Below are 16,113 nucleotides of genomic sequence, written 5' to 3'. Positions count from 1 at the left end.
GTTAAGCATGGGAGTCTTGATTTCAGCACAGACCATGATCTCAGGGTCATGAGATCCAGCCCAGGTGGGGCTCTGTGCTTAGCGTGCATCTGCCCTAGATTCTTTCTCTCCCATTCCCTCTGCAACTCCTGCTGCATTCTCTCTCTCTCTCTCTCTCTCTCTCTCAAATAAATAAATAAATCTTTAAAAAAAATAAAATGACAGAATGGAATATAGCCCTCAAGACCCAAAAGGCTATTCAACTCTTTTTTTCAAGGATGTTTCTGACTTCTATAATGAGAGAAACCTATATTTTGAAAATAGAATATGACAAGGTTTCTGAGGGATTACATGAGGAGTTGTAAGTGAGAAGATTCAAGAAAGACTTTTTAGAATTTTCTTGTGTGTTTGTTTGATTTTCTATTTGGATTAGACCAAACAGATGACGGTTCTCTATGCTGAAAATGAAATTTCTGAGGAAAAATAGGTTGGTGAGTGGTTAAGTATCACTTCTTTGGGTGTCACATATAACATATGTTTCTTTTCCTCCCCATCGTCACTGCCATTGTTTAGGGATTTCCTGTATCTTATAGTATATGCTACTATTTCAGTCATAAACTCAGATGCCTAAATCCCAAGGTTCAATTTTTGTATTATGGTTTTGGTGTCAGAATGATATTTGAATTCCAGGTCTAAGACTTCATAGCTCTGTGAATTGAGAAAACCATTCAACCGCACTGAAATTTAGCTTCTTTACAGGAGATGGAAAAATAATGACCATCTTGCAGAGTTGTTAGAAGAGAATATATAAATGCACCAATTTTAATACTTGTTGTGTGCTTGCAGGTTTGGTTTCCATGGGAAATGTACATTTTTCCAGTCACCCATATCAATCCTGACAGTATATATCCTTCAATTTTGTCTTCTTCTTAAAATAACCCTTAAGTCTCTAATATGTAACAATTTATACTTTTTAAAGAGTGTCTAGTATTGATTATTTAAATGATTCAATTTGGCCTTTAGGCATACATTTCTCTAGATGTTTATTTGATTGGAATATAAACTTGCATACCTATATTAGACTACAGTTCAGCTAAAAATCAGTATTTCCCCATCACATGCACATATTCTAAATAGCTTTTCTTAAAGGGATATTTATAAACTCAAATGACCAGAAGAGATGCATCATTTTATTTTCCATTACATACACAGAAAGATAATCATGGGCTTCATGAAAAATTGAATGAATGTATGCCGGGGACTAAAAAGGAGATGATATAATTGGAGAGAAATGGGAAAAGTCCTAGCATTTCCTTCTTACTACTGTGAAGTTTGGAGCAAATCCTTAACTTCCCTTCATCTCAGCCTTCAAAGAGCATACTTTGGTGAAGAAACAGAAGTGGCACACAGTGAAAATTCAACAAAGGACGCTACAAACATCAGCCTTGCAGTCTCTCATAGAAATGAGGCCAGCAATTCTTCAGCAATAGCTTCTTATCATTATCCATAACTGAAAATAATAAATAAGCAAACAAATCCATAAAAGCCCCCAAAAAACCACTTCCTGGTGTCATACTAACGTATATCACTGGTAGGTCTGCTTATTATCAGAGCTTATTAATCGGAATAGGAAACAAAAATTTTGGAGGAAGAAAAGCTGCTGTTACTTATAAACTTTGTCATAAATATTTTCCTATGACAATTACAAGACTTACAGAAATGCAAAACTATATGACTATTTCATCTAGTAAAAAACAGCCACCATTCACATTTTTGTGTGTTTTCATCCAGGCTTTTTTCCTAAGCATATAATTTATTTTTAATGTAACCTGAAACGGTGTATGTTTGCTTTTACATTTTCCAGATATCTTATGTATTTTTAAAAAAAATACTTTCTACGTTTCTTTTATTTTATAAGCATTATATAAGTAATTCATAATAAAATGGAAAACACATTCTACAATAAAATTATAAACATCTCTGGGAATTTCAGAAAATTTTTTGAAATATATCTCAACAAATGGAATGAAACAATATGCTCATCGTTGAACATTTTTTCTTACATAATTTGCCAAATTATGTGTATGTATACACACACACACACACACACACACACAAAATTTTTGTGCACCTGAGTGGCTTAGTAGGTTAAGCCTCTGACTCTGACTCTTGGCTTCAGCTAAAGCCATCCATGACAGGGCAGTGAAATCGAGCTCCATGTTGGGCTCCACGTTCAGCACGTGTCTGTTGGAAATTCTTTCCCTCTCCTGCTCTTCCCACATCTAAAATACATAAATAAAATTTAAAATATAATTTTGGTTCTGTCATGCTATTTTCTTACTTATTTTTTTCCTCCACGGGTATCGTCTAGGTATAGAAAAAGAGTTAGGAGCCTGGACCCTGGAATCACAGAGCTTGGGTTAGAATCCTGAATTCTAGAAAGCAATATAATCTTGGCGATAAAATAGTTTTACTATATAGATGTCTATATATATATAGAGAGAGAGAGAGAGAGAGAAAGGAGGAGGAGGCAGGAGGAGGGGGAGGCGAAAGAGGAATGCATTAGGAAATTTTTTAACTTTTCAAAAATGTTCACCAATAATTAAAGGTGGAGACATACGGATGGTGAAATTTATACTTTTTTACTTTATATTTATCTGCCTTAATGGAATTTTGGACAGCTATCCATTAAGTGCAGCTGGACCAATGTCAAACCCACTAGCATACCATGTGGATAGGAATAGTTCCAGACACTCAGAAAAGAAAGGAAGGATTCTCTAGGACAGACTTTAACCACAGGATTCAGAGACACTGACTGCAAGCCTGTGATAATGTTTTTCAAATACTAGATAGTGGCCTAGATTAATTTCAAGTTCCTCTGAGGAAATGACCAGACAAGTCTCAAGTTTGTATACAAAGTAAATGACTACAGTTTTATAAGTTTCTACTTCCTGTGATTTGATCTGCCTCACTATTGTGAGTTGAGTTATGTCCCCTGCCAAATTCATGACGAAGTCCCCATACCCAGCACTTCAAAATGTAATTGTGATGGCTAATTTTATGGGTCAACTTGACTGACCTAAAGGATGCCCCAGCAGCTAGTAAAACATTGCTTCTGGGTGTGTCTATGAAGGTATTTGTAGAAGAGATCGGAATCAATAGACTAAGAAAAATCTCCCTCACCAAAGCACAAGGCATCATACTATCTTACAAGGCCTGAATAGAACAAAAAGGCAGATAAAAGGTGAATTTGCTATTTGATTGAGCTGTGACATCTATCTTCTCCTACTCCTGAATATCAGCTTTCCTGGTTCTCCTGCCTTAGAACTTGGACTGTATTACCCCATCAACTTCCCTGAGTCTCAAGCTTGCAGCTGGCAGATCATGAGATGGTATGCAGCCTCCATAATCACTTTCTATAAAATCCATCCCTCTCTCTGTCTTTATCCCCTTGGTTATGTTTCTCTGAAGAACCTAATATTATCTCCATATTTGGAGATAAGGTCTTTAAATATGAGATTAAGTTAAAATGAGGCCATTATGGTGGAGCCAAATTCAATTATGACTGGTATCCTTATAAAAAGAGGAAGACACCGACTATTAGAATGGCAGTTAGTTTCTAACATGATACCTGGAAGTCAACAAGGAGAATGTCATGGCCAGCTATCTGGAAAGTCAGAGGGCTGTCCTGGCAACATTCCACAAGAAGCCAGATCAAACCAGACAGGCCAAAAATGGTGGGCGCCATGATAGGAAACCCCTGACCAAATAAGGAAGAAAAAGCAAGAAACCCTGCATCTCCACCTCAAGTAATAAATATTCCATCTTCTAGTTAGCAACTATCAATAAAAGATAGAAACTCAACCCTCAGGGTGCATGGCTCTCTCTCTCAAATCTCTAGAGCGTACTTTCACTTTAATAAATTTTCCTGTTTCTGTGCTGGTCCAGTACTAGTCCACTGTACTACATGCCCATCCTTGAATTCTTTCTTGTGATAAGACCAAGAACCTTCAGCAATACCTTTGGGATGGGCTAGGTCAAGGCCCCAGGGCCCAGGGTCTCTTCAGTTCACTTGGCAACACAGGGAGGTGCACACATAGAGCAGACCTAGTGAAGAGACAGACAGCCAGAGGGCTGCCATCTGCCAACCAAGGAGAGAGGCCTCAGAAGAACACAACTCTACTGGCACCTTGATCTTCAATTTCCTGCCTCCAAACTGTTAAAAAAAAAAAAAAATTCTGTTAAGTCACTGTGTGTGTGGTCTTTTGTTATAACAGCCATAGCAAATTAACATGCTCATGAATGGAGTTCAAATTCCTTGAGGGAAATTTTTCTTCTCCTCTGCCCCATAGAACGTGGTATTAGACTAAGCACATACTATAAATACTAGTTGATTAAATTTAGTTCTAGAGGAATAGTTCTCAGTTATAATCTCCAGACCAACATCATCAGTATCATCTGGAAACTTTTTAGAAATGCACATTTTTGAGGCTCAAGACACTACAGAATCAGGAACTCTGGGGATGGGATACAGCAGTCTGTTCCACAAGCTCTCCAGGTGATCCGAGACACATTAAAGTTTGAGAACAAATGTTTCAAAGGTTCTGAACTAGGGACCAGGCATTTGACATCCATGAGTGATGCCGCCCAGGTTTAAGCCAACAGGAAAGCTCAGGCATCTTAGCAAACTAGAGAAGGCATATATCTCTACCGAGGTCAAGAACAGACAATCCCACTAGCTAATATGAAATAGTCTTTATTTTTCTGAGGTATACAAGCAAAATGGATTTGTAGATGGATATTTCATGAATTTTGTTTTTTAAGATTTTATTTATTTATTTGTCAGAGAGAGAAAGAGCACAAGCAGGAGTGGAAGGCAGAGGGAGAAGCCTGCTCATCGCTGAGCAAGAAGCCCAATGTAGGACTCAATCCCAGGACCCTGGGATCGCTACCTGAGCCGAAGGCAGAAACTTTACCCACCAAGCCACGCAGGCATCCCTATTTTGTGAATTTTAAATGCTGGTAGCCAATTCTAAGAATTGTTGGCTGACCAAGTAAAACACGCTTACAGGACAGTTCCATCCTACTGTAAACTCTAATTAACAATAAAGGGGTGTGGAGGAGGATAGAGTGAGAACACATTTGTTTCCTTTTTTGTCTGTAAGGTTTCTTCCTTACTAGATTCAAAAAGAGGAGAAAGAAATTAAGAAAGTTAGCTTTTTGTGTCTCTTATGATTTTTACATATATTGGAGTAGAGATTTAAATATATTGTGTGTGTATAAGTACTCACTCTGAAGATGTACACTTAGAGTTTACACTGTTTTTTGTTCAGTGCTCTGATTATTCCAGAGCAGAGTCTGGATTTGGCTCATTTTCTGTCAAGGCAGGCATATCTTTAACGACTTGTCTCAGGTGGGCTGAAGTCTGTTTTCAGAACCCTTGCTGCACCGAGCGGCACTCCCACTGCCATCTGTGACTTGTATGTGGGGATTTAAAGATGGCGATGTGCTGACTGGGACAGTTTCTCCTCCACTGAACATCTGCCACAGGTGCTGGAAACAGCACTGGTAGTGTTCAATCTTCAGATGAAAGGTTGAATTAGCTGGCATGAGTTTCCTACTGAATTGTTGGGCCCACTGAATACCCCTTTCTACTGCAGGACCAAACCTGGTTTTTTGGAGGCTGTTGTTTGCTTGTTTGGAGGAATTTTTTTGGTACCATCTTGATGAATGCAGAGAGGGAAAAATAAAAGTTTTATTAGGTTCTTAATGGTTATGAAGTAGGAACATTTGCAGGTATCCTAAACAACTTGTCTCTGCCCCAACCTCCACCCCTATTCCAATCCCAAGACTATAGCTGAGGGTTTGAGGATGATGCTTTTGCTAAAAACACTACCATAAACATTGGCTATTTTTGGAAGGTCATAACATGAAGTCACCTCAAGGAAAGGATAAAAAGTACAGGCTTTCAAGTAAATCTATAAAAATAATTACATAATGCCTAAATATTCAAACTAAAATGGTTCAAATGTGACAAATTACTTAAATCGGTGAAACCATATACTCAGCCTTTCATTTTGGATAAAATTTATTTTATAATCTAAGTGATTGACTATATTTAGAAACAATCTCAGATTAATTAGACACTTGGAAATTATGACCTTTATGACAAAGGTGAAAATACTAGTTTAGAGAGTTAAGCCACAGATTAAAAATATGATAGACTTGGAATTCAAACTCTATCCCATATTAATCCAAATAATAATAATGATAGTCTTTTTCTCCACAATTAAGTAATGCATTCCTGAACACAAAAATTCCAGAAGAGTCAGATTTTTTTTTATGGATTTGTTTATTTATTTGAGAGAGAGAGAGAGAGAACATGAGCAGTGGGGAGAGGGAGAAGTAGGCTCCCCGCTAAGCAGGGAGCCTGATGTGGGGCTTGATCCCAGCACTCTGGGATCATGCCTCAAGCCAAAGGTAGATGCCCGACCAACTGAACCACCCATGCACCCCAAGAATTAGATAATTTTAGATGACCTTAACTTTACTAATTCATTTCAAAATTCATCAGTAGACTCATCTCTAAAAAGGCTGCTCTAAACACTCCTCATCTGATTAGAAGGGAAATCACCCCTCTTCTAAATTCCAACAGCCTTTTCTAACTATACTACCGTCCCTTGTTTTCTTTACAGACTTCAGACTTGGTTTAGTTACTCTGTTTCATTGTCAGCAGATTTACTATTGTATAAGAGGATGAACATGAGATTAACATCTTGAGCGTGTAGTAGATGAGAGAGAAAATAGTTCCTCGATTTAACAGAGCTTCATACTTGGTTCTGAAGTTTGACAGCATCTATTCTGTGGATTTTTATCCCATAAGATATTCTCTTTTTATGACATTTGCTGTATTTCTGAAGTTTCTGTTACTCTCTCAAGTACTGTTAACATGAAATCAGCATGTGCCAAAGCCCAAAGAGAAGAGCAATGCCGTTGGGTTCCTAAAGTAGCTGAAATTGGTAGTACCAGGACTTGCCATTGTTGAGATAGAAAGATTCTGTGGAGGAAATCGGTTTCTATAATCACCAGGACCACATGATATATTCTAACCTTCTACATCTTGGGCAACAAAAAGATTCTTTTTATTTCACTTTTCCAGACATGGTGGTGATTGAATAGATCTTCAATATTTAATCCACAAGGGAAAAAAAAGAGTACTTTGTATATCGTATGGGTTTTTCTGTATAAAACCTGTGATCTTCAAATGTAAGTTTGCAGTACCCTTTTAAGCAGTCTTTTTGAAGTTTCCCAATTTATGACTACTATGACTTCTCTTCTTTCCTTCAGGTCATGAAGTTTCATCTTTCTAAATTAAGGGTTGCCTGAGAACACTGAAAGCTCTTGGAAAGGGTTTATGGTTTACTCATGTAGAAAATAAGTACTTAGATTTTGATATTTTAAGAAGTTATGTGGCAGACGCACCTCTGGCTTCTCTCAATGGAGTTATTCTAAAAAGCAAATTAAAGATTATAAATTGTGAGCCTTAGTCTTTTTTGTCACCACAAATCCCTGCATTCGCTTCTCTTTCAGGAGAATGGGGTGGGAGTTCTGGAAACTTCTCCTCATGATACATCTCATACATTCTGTGCCACTCATTTCTCTAAGTCTCAGTTTAGTGAGGTGAGTAATAGCATCTACCTCTGAGGGTTATTATAAGAATTTTATGTGATTTTATATATCAACTCTCTATTGAAACAAAGTAAGAAATCAAGAAATAGTAATTATTTTTACCATTATTATCGTTTATCAGATCTGGTTCTTCAGAATAAGACTGTTACGTTTATCTATGGCTGCATAGTGAGCTACCCCCAAAGAACAATTATTTTAGTTCCTTATGATTTTTTTTGAATTAGGAATCCAGATAGGGTAGGGCAGCAATGGCTATGTATTCTCTATAGTATCTGAGATATTGGTTAGGATGGCTGGAATGGCTGTTGGCAGCTGAGGTCTCAAGACTCAATTGCAGTCTAAGTCAGAGCCTCAGTTCTCACTTCTGTCTAGGTTCCTCAATTCTGGTCCATGTTGCATCTCTGTGTAGTTTGATTGAGCTTCCTCACAATGTGGTAGTCTTGGGAAAGTGGGATTTCCTACATGGTAGGTGGCTTTCTACAGAAACTGCTGGGCTTCTTACACTTCGACTACCACCTGAAATAACGTTAAGGGCACAAACTTGCAACTGGTAGCTAAATAAGTCCTGGAGATATAATACACAGTAAAGTGAATATAAGCAACAATATTGTATTATAATAACCAAACTTGATAAGAGAGACTAGTTCTTAATTACTCTGACCACAAAAAAGAAATGATAATTGTGTGACGTGATAGAGGTGCTAACTCTCCCTATAATGGCAATCATTTTACAATATATAAATGTACCAAACTAACATGTACACCTTAAATTTATACAGTGTTATATATCAAATGTATTTCAATTTAAAATAAACAAACAGGGGCGCCTGGGTGGCACAGCGGTTTAAGCATCTGCCTTCGGCTCAGGGCATGATCCCAGCGTTATGGGATCGAGCCCCACATCAGGCTCCTGTGCTATGAGCCTGCTTCTTCCTCTCCCACTCCCCCTGCTTGTGTTCCCTCCCTCGCTGGCTGTCTCTATCTCTGTCAAGTAAATAAATAAAATCTTTAAAAAAAATAAATAAATAAATAAATAAATAAAATAAAATAAACAAACAAATAACCAGATCTGAAAATTGCACGGCATCAGTACCTTGCATTCTGCCAACCAAAACGAGTAACAAGGGCAGTCCAGCTTTAAGAAGAAGTGAAACAGACTCTGGTTTTTGACTGAATATACTTGCATGTAAACACAGGATGGGAAGGAAAGGATGGTGGCTGTCTTTAGACTATGTCTCTTATAGACTTCTAAGCCTACTGATTTGATCAACAGCTGACAAAAAGCAAAATCCTTTATATTATTTGAAAAAAAAACCTTAGTAATTCATTTGAGTATCACACTGAAGCTATCTCAGAAATTATAAAAGGTATGATTAAATATTTTTCCAAAAAAGAAATTAGTGATGAGCAGAAAAAAATATATATATTTTGCATCACATGGCTGACATTGAAAAATCATTTAACATATTCAGAAGACATTCTACAGATTCACTTTAACTGCAAAGAAAACATTTTGAACAAGATATATATTGCATTTGATTTAGCAATATATTCTCAGTTGTTGCCAACTCAGTTGGTAAGAGTATCTTTACTTTTTCTAACTTCATACAAAAATTAGCAGTATGTTAAAATAATATAATTTTTTTTAAATTTTTATACAAACTTGTATACATGTTAACCTAAACTACAGTGTTTGATAATATTTTCAATATTTTTGTTAAGAAACATATGATCAGTTATTTGCTTTGTAAATAGAAAAATTTTTATAATGGAGTCTTATTTTATGTTATGTATATATATTTAACTTAGAGAAATTGAAATATAAGTCAACTCAGTCAAAAATATTAAAAAAAGGAGGGAAAATAAAATATAAATTGTTAATTCATATCCTGTCTCATCTCAGAAAAGAATATAAGATGGGTGAAAAAGGCCACTGATACCTGATGCTCACTCAGCTGGTCTAAAATCCACTCAGCCTTTTGTAATATTAGCATCTTGTCAATCTGAGTGTGATTCTATTGTTAGCAGCACATATTTTTAGTGGAATGTTGACTCTAAGCAAAACAACTACTCAACTGATATTTACCTAAGGAAAAAATATTCTGACATAGAAGGAAAAAATTAATAGACATATTACAAACAGTACAGAAATTTCCTATGAGGAATATTCCAAAGAGATTTTTTTTTCCTGAAGAGATTTTAAGAGGAATTTTGACAGCTTTTTATTAGTCAAATTTAAAAGCCAATTCCCATATATGATCTGATTCAGTAGAATTTCAGTAACTAACTGTATATTTATAAATTAAAAACTGTGATTTATTTTTATGTTTCCTTCTGTTTAGTAAAACTTAAACTTCCTTATTACATTTCAATGTTAATTAGTTTTAATGACTCATTAAAATACTAAAAAATAATAGTATAAGTCGTGTGAATGTTTTATGTATTTGAAAGACTACAATAAGTCATGCATTTCCTTGAGAAAATACTGTTTCAATTTCTATACCTAGCATAGAATCTACTCAAAATTTAATAAATTGTTACAAAATTAAAATTTCATTGACATGGTAAGAGAGATAATTATATTTATTGTTATTGTCTTTTTCAAATAGGTTCATTTTAAAAGCCTAGGTGTTGCTTATTTCTGAAATATTTCTTTCCATTGACCCATATGTGGTTAGCCAAAGGAATTAATAGGGTTAATTACAAAAATATAAGGTTTTTTTTAATTTAATTTTCAAATCACGGAGAAATTTGTTGATTATTTCTTTAAAAATCAACTTACAAATTTAGGCTATTTAGATTTTAATTTCAATTTCCATTTTAATAATAGGGTAGGCTATCAAATTATAAAGATAGCTTTATATCTGAATTCCAGTAACGTTAGCCAAGTAGAAGATAATTTAAGTTTAAACAACTTTTGGTAAATTATAAATATATAGGATAAACATCTTCAAGTGTTAAAACAACATTTAGTAACATAGAAAAGATTTCTTTGCATTTGGCAAGGATCTCATAATTGTTACTGAAGAAATACAAAAATACAAAAAGGCCTTTATGCTGGATTTTTTGTATGTCAGTTGAATAACAATCATCCCCACATGAGTTAAAATTTATCTGCTAAAAAGCACAAAGTTTGTTGAGAATATAATAAATTTGATTATACCAAATTGAAGCAAGCTTTTTTTTTTTCAGGGAAATCATTTTACCATAGCAACCACGTAATTGTGTGTGTATGTATGTGCATGCACGTGCATGTGTGTTTGAAGAAGGAATGTGTAAAAGCAAAAAAGCAACGTTTGCAATTTTAACTTCTGAAACATAATTAGCACTAGGTAATGACAAGCACATTAACTAAATGACAGCATTTATTTTACAAGATGATATTGCTGTCTATATCTGTATCTCTGTATCTGAAATGCTACTTTATTCTCCTAGAACTTTATAATTATAAAGATGCATAATTTTAATTTCAATCAGACCTAAAGTCAACATCTGTGACTATAACTTATTAATAGCACACCAATTTCTCTACTTAGCCTGGATTTGATCCCTGAACCGCATCTAGAAAGGCATTGAGAATTTCACACTGTGTATTCAAGCTCAAAGGGATACTGGTAAGGTATAGAGAGTTAAAATGCACTTTTCATGGTTTGAAAACTGCCTATTTCCCAAAGGAAATAACGCTGTTAACCTGGAGCATAGGATATGGACATTCTAAACTAACACCTGCTCTTGTAACCTATTCACTCAAAGTAGGTGAACCTAAAAGATGCCAAAACATATCTAAGATAAAGGATACTGATCTAGGAATTACACTACTAGGTATTTACCCAAATACAAAAATACTAATTCAAAGGGATACATGGCCCTTGAGGTTTATAGCAGCTTTATCTACAATAGCCGAATTATGGAAACAGCCTTAGTGTCCATTTATTGATGAATGGATAACGAAGATGCACACACACACAAACACACAAAAACGTGAACAATGAAATATTACTCAGCCATCAAAAATAATGAAATCTTGCCATTTGCAGCAACATGGATGGAGCTAGAGTATTATGCTAAGTGAAATAAGTCAGTTATATATTTTGGAAGACAAAATATATGATTTCTCTCATATATGCAATTTAAGAAACAAACAAGCAATGGGGAAAAAGAGAAAGAGAGAGAGCGAGTGAGAAGCAAACTAAGAAACAGACTCTTAATTTTATGGAACAAACTGATGGTTACCAGAGGGAGGTAGGTGGGGGACTGGGTTAAATGGGTGATGGATATTAAGGAGGGCACTTGTTATGATGAGCATAGGGTGTTGTATGGAAATGTTTAATCACTATATTGTACATCTGAAACAAATATTACACTGTGTGTTAACAAACCAGAATTTAAAAAAAGAAAAAACTTTTAAAAAAGGAAAAAAAAAGATAAAGGATAGAATTAATGTTCTTGTTTTAAAAGGCTACCATTATAATGAATTTGGTGTAATATAATACTTCCTTTGATGTATCATTTTACTCATATTTAATACCTTAAAGTACTAAATCAACACAAATTTTAAAAAGAAGAGAAAGTTTTATAAATGTGACTCAGAATAAAGGAGACCTATACTATAAGGAAGAAGTAGAGCTCTAATAAGTGTTTTCTTAGATTTTCCATCAAAAAAAATACATCTCATGAGATTAAGAATAAATTGATTCCTGTGGTGAGGAATACCAAATGTTAGATTCAAAAATAATTTGAAGAAATCCAACTCAGCTATTTAAAAGAGATAAGAACAAGAACAAAGAAAGGAGGCAGAGAACTCTGTGAATTGTCCAAGCTCTTTTCTATTATACTATTTATAATGTGAAATAATTTATTTTTGTCAATCTATGATTATTATTATTATTATAAAATAATTAAGTTTCAGGACGCCTGGGTGGCTCAGTTGGTTAAGCTTCAACTCTTGATTTTGGCTCTAGGCATGATCTCAGAGCCTGGGATCAAGCTCCCTGTTGGGCTCCAGGCTCAGTGGTGAGCCTGGTTGAGGATTTCTCTCCCTCCACCCCTGCCCTCATTTGTGAGTGCTCTCTCTCTCTCTCTTTCTTTCTCTAAAATCAATAAATAAATCTTTTTAAAAATAATGATTAAATTGGAAAACTATTACATTTTAATATTGATTCCCACCCCTTTGGTGCCCTATTTCTGGAATATATGTTAATATAATACATTTGTGTTTATATAAATATAAATTATTTAATCTTCACAACTCAGCAACGTTTGATTTTTTTTAAATTATGAGTGTCAATTACATAACAATTAACCAACTATCTAAAGTAAATGGTTGAAAAAAGGTGATGGAGAGAGGAAAAAATAAGACAAAGTCAGAGAGGGAGACAAAGCATAAGAGACTCTCAATCATAGGAAACAAACTGAGGATTGCTGGAAGGAATGGGGTACCTGGGTGATGGACATTAAGGAGGGCACGTGATGTAATAAGCACTGGGTATTATATAAGACTGATGAATCACTGACCTCTACCTCTGAAACTAATAATACATTATATGTTAATTAATTGAACTTAAATAAAAAATAAAAATAAAAACAGAACAAAACAAAACAACAACAACAAAAGGTGAAGAAATCAGGATTCAAATCTGGTACTATTCATATTCAAAGTCCTTGTTCTTGGTCCTACACCACATTGCTTTCCCCACGATCTAATGCACTGAAGCTTCGTACACGGGCAGTATAGTAGCCAGTGAGGTTTAGCCAAGGCACAATTACAGCTAATTGAAAACTAATGGATTGATACAGCAGTAGTACAAATCAATATCCAATTTTTCACTTCCTGAAAATGACAGTCTATCCTTCCAGACAGCTATATTAAATAAAAATTAACACAGGAAGAGCATGCCGCCTCCAAATGCTCTCAATAAGATAACTGGTAGAAATTTAGAACTACAGACAATGCTTTTCAGTTTTTGTTTAAAAAACACTTAAAATCTCATGCCAGGAAATATTTCTATTAAGAAAATATAAAATTCTACAATGTCTGCTCAGACTACTTTCAAAGTTTTTCAACTGAAAAGACAAGAAAGAGGACACTTGTAAAATTACTGTCCATTTAACCATTTGAAAGCAAGTGAAGTTTCAGAGAGAAAGGCTCTCAGAAAAAGATGTCAGGAAGATGACATCTTCCGTGATGACACATGGATTCTCACCCCTGCCTCTCCAAGGGATGGTCCTTCCTCACCACCAAACAGCCTTCCTATTGGCTCATTAGGGAGAGTGACGAAGGAGATGCCTGTGATTCATCAACATGTAGGAATTCTAGGTTGAGGAATTCGCTATCCTCAGGACACGGAAAAGCTGGCATCTCTAGTGTTAAAAGTGCAAAGTTTCTTCACAGTGTTCAGGTGCGAAAGTCCACATTTGCTTACTTTTCTAAATAAAATTAAATATGGCTCTACCCCTACCTAAATTAATTTGTGAAGAGATTAAATACCTACTACTTTAAAGGTCCCTTTCTCTTCCTTCAGTATTATAAAAACCCTGGAAATTTTGCCTTTTGTTTCTGATCCCCGAGATTGCCACCACTCAGGCCTTCATGGGCCATTCAAAAGCAATCAGCTCCAGAGTTCATGGCATTGCACTTTCTCTACAAAATGTTTACCGATTAAATTGATTTTTTTAGTGCTTGAAAGCCATGTATTGATAATAAGGATAATAAGATAATTCATGATTTCAAATTTCTCTTGCCCTACAGTTTTATGTGTGTTTTTTTTTTCTTTTGGCTTATTAATTTAATTATTATTTATTAAAAGCTTGAACCAAAATATGAAAACATAGCAGATTTTGAAGTATAATTAATTTAAAAAGCATTTTGGGGGAAATTAATCTCTTAATAAATGTTTCCCCTATAAATTTGCATCTTTATACATGAATCTTGCTTTTTGCTAGAATGTGACTGGGTCAGCATTATACCTATTACTATAGTCTCGTTTTTACATATTTAAACTCTGAGAATTCTTAGTCTCAGAATTAAGTATATGGGAGGAGAGAGGCTTTATTATGACAATGTCGCTCAATTCTGTGCACTCCTTCAAAGAATTTTAACAAAAATTACAGTGACTTACCATACAAACTAATTTATAATTATGTGTCCATTGATACCTCAATTAGTTATTTCTTCAAGATTTTGAAAGAATTTAATGCAAAAATCTAAAAACAATCACTTGTAAAAGGTTTGGTTACCTGGTCATTAGAATCATCTGCTTTTTTTCTTAAATTTTATTTATTTATTTTGAGAGAGAGAGAAAGAAAGTGTGAACAGGGGGAGGGACAGAGGGAGAAAGAGAATCCTCAAGCAGACTCTTCTCTGAGCACCAAACCTGACGCGGGGCTTGATCTCACAACCCTGATATCATGACCTGACTTGAAATCAAGTCAGACACTTTGCCAACTGAGCCACACAGGCACCTTTTTTTTTTTTTTAATGGAGATGAATATTTTGAATCCCCTCTTTGTTTTCCATCCTGGAGATTTCGACACCCAGAGGCAAAGCATCAAAGTAAAGTTCAAGAAGTTTGAGATATACTTCTCTTTTGAAAAATAAAACAAGAAAAACCTTGTGGGAGAAAGATTCTTTGAAAGGAAGAACGGAAAAAGGAAGAGGAAGAATTGGGACACAGTTATTCGAATTTGACCCTTGAAAACCGCTTGAAATTACCTGCCTGGCCAGCATCCTCCTCCCTTCATCCAGGGTTTAGCTGACTTCAGACTGAAATTAGGAACCTAGGAGGCAAATCAACCAAACCAGTTTTCTTTTCTGTAAAGTAAAATCTCCAAATTTTACTTGAATCTGTTTTGAAGTGTCCCGATAACAACCATCTCAATACTGAATTCTAATTCTAAGAGAGCTATGCAGAGGGTTACATTGAGAAAGCCATTGAGAGATTGTTATATCCATCTCTGGCTGCATTTTAGAAACTGAACACAGTGCTGAAGAACTGGTTATAGGTCACCCAGAAACAACCTCATGAGGAAAAACCTACAGGGAAAGAGAAGCACCTACCAGAAGCACCATAGACCAAGGGAGACAAAATTTTTCTGAAAGGTCAGATAACATTTGTTTGAACACATGATTTAATTTCTCTACCTTTTCAATACTTTCAGACTAGAAGGATAATCACACTTCAGAGAAGAGGACAATCGTGAAAATCATTGAAAGGATTTTCTTATGAAAAGAGTTTTTCCACCACTTGATAGGGCTTGTAGGGATGAAAAAAAAATTTCCATCTTCCCTTCTATGTTCTTTGGCTAGTAGTTTACAAGTAATCTAGGAATATATTAGCTTTGGGACAAGGTGTTTGTATAGTGTTCATTTATAAGACTTAAAAAGGGCCTGAGATACTGGTTTACAATTTTCCCCACCCTTACAGACTTAACAGAGCTGTGGTAGTG

General features: G+C 35.2%; 1 pseudogene; it reads left to right on the top strand.

Moving 5' to 3' along the window:
• Positions 1 to 13,379: 13,379 nt before the first annotated feature.
• LOC117801713 lies at positions 13,380 to 13,508 on the top strand (annotated as a pseudogene).
• Positions 13,509 to 16,113: the final 2,605 nt, after the last annotated feature.

This window comes from Ailuropoda melanoleuca, chromosome 3 (assembly GCF_002007445.2).
Source record: "Ailuropoda melanoleuca isolate Jingjing chromosome 3, ASM200744v2, whole genome shotgun sequence".
Lineage (NCBI taxonomy): Eukaryota > Metazoa > Chordata > Mammalia > Carnivora > Ursidae > Ailuropoda > Ailuropoda melanoleuca.
This window is presented reverse-complemented; position numbering and strand designations above follow the sequence as displayed.